The sequence below is a fragment of the Haplochromis burtoni genome, unplaced genomic scaffold (assembly GCF_018398535.1).
Source record: "Haplochromis burtoni strain Fernald_Lab_line unplaced genomic scaffold, NCSU_Asbu1 Contig_236, whole genome shotgun sequence".
In the NCBI taxonomy this organism is placed as follows: Eukaryota; Metazoa; Chordata; class Actinopteri; order Cichliformes; family Cichlidae; genus Haplochromis; species Haplochromis burtoni.
Window position 1 is genome coordinate 749,637 of NW_024582597.1, and position 5,207 is coordinate 754,843.

Genomic DNA, 5,207 nt, shown 5'->3' on the forward strand with positions numbered 1-5,207 from the left:
AAACCAATTAGAATTTAACCAGTTCAAAAAAATTAAAAGTAAGTCTGATCTTAAAGAATGTAACCAGTGTTGTTCCAGGTAAGTTCCTTTCAAAATAATGTTTTCACATCACTCTGGCCTGTTCCTTAAATTTCTTTCATCTTTCTGCTCAGCCAAATTTCTTTTTAGCCTTGATGCTTTTAATACACGTCTGGCATATTTTTAGTATACTGACTAAAATCAAAAAGTGTTACATAAACTATTTTTTTTAAAAACCCATAAAACCCAGTAATATTCTAGCAGCAGAAAAATAGCGCACAATAACTGAAATTTACCGTGTTTACATTTGTCATCATGTAAAAACACAGAAATTGTCTATAATTAAAATACACAAAAAAGTCCATATTTTTTTTTACGTTGTATTACATTAAAATAAAGTTCTTTTAGGTGTAAACGGAGATTAAACAATATTAGAAATATACAGAAAATGTTATTGTAATTACATTACAGATCTTATCAAGTGCATACTGATGGTTGTGAATATTGAAAGAGTTTAGCTAAATAAAACACTAAATTTACTTTGTGTAATAATTTCATAATACTGCTGTAATGCAATACTAATACAGAAAACTCCTAACAATTTGTAAAAGTAAATGTAGTGGGTTAGATGTGGTGGATGTTGGTTCAAACATGCTTTCTGTGAATGCAGCATGAACATTAACCTCTCCCTTAGCTGTTAATCAGATGTTGGTTATAAGGAACAACTGTAGTCTACTCCTGAGCTCTGGCAGTTTGCACTAATTTCTGTTCAAGGTGGCAAAGATCACAGCCTGTTAAGTATTGCAGACCGCATTCATTTCCCCTGGCAACTGGTTAATATAGAATAGAATAGAATAGAATAGAATAGAATAGAATAGAATAATCCTTTAATTGTCCCACAAGGGGAAATTTAGTTGTAACAGCAGCCAAAAAGACACATATACAAACAAACAGTACACAGGACACGGAACAGAAACATACACAATTTTTCTTACATTAAGGACAATGGTTAGTATAAACAGAGTACTGTACAGTTATTAAATTAAATAAAAATAACTACAGGTAAGAGGCAAACCAGGTTGTAGTGCGAATCGGTTAATTAACTTATTGCAGTTACAGCGCAGATGTAAACATCTATGTTTTTTGGGAGCAGTTCTGATTGTACAGTCTGACAGCTGCAGGGAGGAATATAATAATAATAATATAATAATAATATGTATAACTATTAAAGGGTAAGTAGGATCCTCATGGGTTATCTATCGTAGGGTGGACGCTGGATGATTGTTTTCCCTCTCTTGTTACAGGCCTACACACTGCTGCTGTCTTGTTGTAGCCTTGTTGTTGCTTTGCTGTTATTTATGGACTGGCATTGACTGGTTCATTGTTTTATGGTGTTTTCATCTTAACTGTTTGTTATACTGTAATTGTGCTTTTAAAAGGAGTTGTATTTTAGAGTGTGTGCATTTGTTCTTGTCTCCTTATGTCTTATTTCCTGAGTTGTTTGCTGTTTTGTATGCCACAATTTCTAGGTTCTTTTTGATTTTGCTTTAGTGGCGGCACAGTCGCTTGTTGTGGGGGCTAGGCGCGTGTGGTAAAATTCCCTCAGATGCATGTGAATGTACACACCGGGAAATGGGTATAACGCACCATTTAACAGTTTGGTAATGCCAGCCCTGCAACCTAGTTCTTTTTTTTGCAGCTCTGTGCTTTTAGTATTTTTTTCTTAAAAGCTTTGCATGTGGTAGAGGGGATACCAGGGGAGAGGCTATTACATGAGGGAAGCAGGACAGGACAGGACTGAGCCTTAGGACCTATCTCTTTGTGCAAAAAGGTACAGAATAAATGCTGGCAGCCTTTTAGTGGGACTCGTGCTCACAGTACCGCACTGTGAAAATCATCTGACATTCTCCAAAGAATATCAGAACCAGACTAGCATCCAGTTCTCCTTAAAGATGAGAAAATGTTCTCATTTAAGGGAAGATGGCTGCTGAAAGTGTTCTTCTCTATATCATCTTGTGCTAGGATTTATCTTCAAGAAGCATCTTTTGAATTAAATACAAAAAACAAACAAAAAAGTAATTTGTAGTTAGTAAGTAAACATTGACTTTAATTGTGTAACCCTGGTAAGATTTACAGCAATCAGAAGTACAGGGTTCTTTGAATGCATCGTAGTTCTTGTTTGATAGTTTAATTTCCGGGCTTGCCCTGAAGGCATCATCTGCAGCTCGGTGCGCGTGAAGGTGTGGTGTAGGGGGGAAAGGACGGCAAGGAAAAAGTCCATGCTGCCGCGGAGCACGGTTTTTCCCAGTTGAAAGAGAGAAAAGAGGTTCTATTAACATTTGTGAGAGCGCTGTCGTTAGCGGTGAACCACAGACGGGTACCTACCTCAAAGGAGTCGGAGTGTTTTGAACTTTTTGAACTATTCTGGTGAGTTAGCCTAGCTCACTTAGCACCGCTATCCGATTGTTAAGTGATGACGTGAGGAATCCTACTTCCGGGCCTAAAGTAGTCTGCGTTTAATATGGCTTTTGTGTTGTTAACATGTTTAATGTTATGTATTTTCTTCTATTTAATCTCAAAAAGCTCCCAAAACAGTCAGTGATCACTGTTGACCTCCCTCTGCTTTTATTACGGCTAATCATTTATTTAAGCTCAGTTTTTAAAACCTTACGATGTAACTATAGCCCAGCCCATGCAGCAGTATATGAATGACTAACCTCGTATTGTGGATGGATTATCTCAGTTGTTCTCCTGGCTGAAGTTTGGTCATTTTACAGCATCCTGCCATGCGATTACATTTGTTCCTGACCACCGAGAACACTCACGTTAACTTTTATCGAGTGGAAAAAAAGTTAGCTTGTTTATATTATGCTAACATAGCTGTGTCGCTAGCGGTCATGTAGCACATCATTATATACCAGCTAGCCCAACTTCAGTAACCCTACAAACGTCACTGCTGTTTAGTTTTCTGTCTTCATTTACGCTGGAAGTGATAACAGAGCTGTAAATTTTAATTTGTTTCCAAAACCCCGCAGTCAGGACATGCTATATTGTATTTAGATAGAAGCTCCCTGCTAACTTCTAACTCCGTTAAATGTCATAAATTCCGTTTTCATGGATGCCTGGATGTTAAACTCAATTGTTACACCTGGTAGAGCAGAATGCTGATCATTTTATTAAAGATGAAAGACTTTAGACAGTTTTTCAACTCTCAGTAATGCCATAGTGATCATTTGATATATGGACCTGCAGCGGAGTTTAGGTCCAGACACGGCTAGTGACGTCAGACTGAAGAACCGGATTGCAGTTCAATGCACTGAAAAAAATAACTAACCAGTCAGAATAGTAGTAAATGTGTTTAATGATGTTTAAGATGTGTTTTTATAGTATTGTGACGTTGTGACAGTTTTGTTTATTATGAGTGTCTAGTGTTTTTCTTTTCTTGGGCCTGCTAGTTCAGCCGCGGCCAGCTAAGTGGTTATGCGCAGTTCACGTGCAATAGCTGTGCTGTAGCTGTAACTGCGGGTGATGCACAGTAATACCGGTGTATTTAATTTTAAGGTGTCACAAGATGCAAATTTATTTTAATATTTAAAAAGAACCAGGGACATTAGGAACAAGGACATTTAAGGAATGTGGACATCTAACATTCTGCATATTTGTGTGCAGACTGTTGGTTTTTTTTTTTTGAGGTACAGTTCCATGTGTGCCGAGTGAGGAGCTGGTATCGTGAGTCTAAGACACTGTTGCTGTTGTGGAGGCCTTCTGTGTGTCAGGACGCCGACACGTTGATGCCTGCCGTACTAGGAGGGCGGTAGGGAAAAAAACAAAAGGAAGCCCACCTGAGAGATACCTTATCATTTTCTTTTGCTACTTTTTCCCCGCCTGAGATTCAGGTCATTTTCAGTTCTTAACCCAGGACAGTGGGTAACTGAATAAACTGACACCATAAAGAACTGGACACTCACATGCTATTTTCTTTTCTTTTTCCTTTTCTTTGGGGTGTTGAAATATTGTGTTTCTTGTCTTACATCTATTTTGATTGTTTCAATTATTTTTGTGATGCATTTGAGATGGTTACTGCATTTGAAGTTATCCCTACATTGAGGATGAGTAAAGGGAACTGATCCAAAGGAAATATATATAAAGCAAACTTTGTTTCATAAACCTGTGGTTGTGCGTGTTATGTGGGTTGGAAGTCTTATTGCTCTTACAGAGTTGCTACCGCCAATCTCCTTCCCAAACCTAGATTCGGATATTGTAGACATTGCACTTGGTTGAGCAGTATAGATCATCTCTTTATAGATAGAGGGACACACGTCCAGGTTACAATTACATTGATACTGACATTAATATACATTTTTTTTGATATATCACCAAGCAAATCATTGAGAGTTTGCAAAGTTTTTGTAGAGTTATTCTTGCACTAGAGTAGTGTGTATGTAAAGAGTTTAGGTTAAGTGGAAAGTCTAAATTAATTATATTGTGTAACAGCGTGAGCAGCATTTGCATATGCATGTGTGATCTGTCATGAAGGATCGAGTGAGAGGCATAGAAATGCAGTACTTCAAATGAAAGTGAAAACTACAATTTAATTAGAATGTATGCAGAATATCCACGGGGAAAAAATAAAAACATCTGGAGAACAGGGAGCACATGAGTGAAGGTTAAAGAATGACCTGAACATGAACAAAGGAAATGATACAAAGGAAGCAAAACTAAATGCAAGACACAGGAGAGAAATGACTACCCCCCAAAAAACAAAAACAAAAAACTGGAAGAGAGAATCATTTGAAACAGGAATACGCAGAGATTATAACAATACGTAATAATAATGATAACAATTAACACCAAAGGACCTCAGGGAGAGTGAAAAACACTGAGGGAAGAACCTGAAGTCTATTATCAAGACAACATTAACTACAGTACTTGTCATATTTATCTGTAAAGTAACCCTGCATCATTCATCAGTCAGTTTTGTGTAATTTTATACTAAATGAATCAAAAATTGGAATGTAGTTCTAGAATTAAATTAGAATTTAGCTGTAATATTTTTTAAATAAACATAGCTTATAAGTGATCAGTATCATAGCTTATCTCTCCTCCTCTCACACACTGAGCACCGACTCCCCACAGTTTCTTTTTCTTCAAAAACAGTTTCCCCACTGTGCAATACCAAATTCTATGTG

At 37.1% G+C, this 5,207-nt stretch overlaps 1 protein-coding gene across 2 annotated transcripts in view; it reads left to right on the forward strand.

Annotated features, from left to right (window-relative positions):
• Positions 1-5,207, forward strand: part of tlr1 (toll-like receptor 1) — a 29,155-nt gene that overhangs the window by 714 nt on the left and 23,234 nt on the right. The window contains exon 1 of one of the 2 annotated variants that reach the window (XM_005937729.3): positions 1,175-2,445. The exons of the other annotated variant lie outside the window; for it this stretch is intronic. The gene's annotated coding sequence lies outside the window, so the exon portion shown is untranslated. Of the gene's footprint in view, positions 1-1,174; positions 2,446-5,207 lie in introns of those variants that run through there. 2 annotated transcript variants of the gene reach the window in all.